Raw genomic sequence first — 322 nt, 5'->3', positions numbered from 1 at the left:
GGGATGTCAGGTTAAAATATTAGTCATATTGAGCGCATGCCCGTTCTCCTAGCCTAGTTGACACCAGACGACCAAACCCTTCTCAGTTGAGAGTGGGTCAGGCAATCATCTATAGACTTGCAACTTCCAGCAGTTGCGAAACTAGCAGTAAATTAAACTTCAGTTGGTGTCATTACAGAAGTGCCGCATTCATGTAGGCTGGGTGAACCCTGCCTGAAGGCTGGATACCAGCAGATGTATTTTCGCTGTTTAGTGCCAGAATCTTTGGCTCCAATCAGAAACGGCCATGGCCTACTCTAGTAGGCCATTGGCACGCTATTGG

Source organism: Sardina pilchardus, chromosome 23 (genome assembly GCF_963854185.1).
Source record: "Sardina pilchardus chromosome 23, fSarPil1.1, whole genome shotgun sequence".
Classification (NCBI taxonomy): domain Eukaryota; kingdom Metazoa; phylum Chordata; class Actinopteri; order Clupeiformes; family Clupeidae; genus Sardina; species Sardina pilchardus.
The sequence above is the reverse complement of the archived record's forward strand: the minus strand, read 5'-3'. Positions refer to the sequence as shown.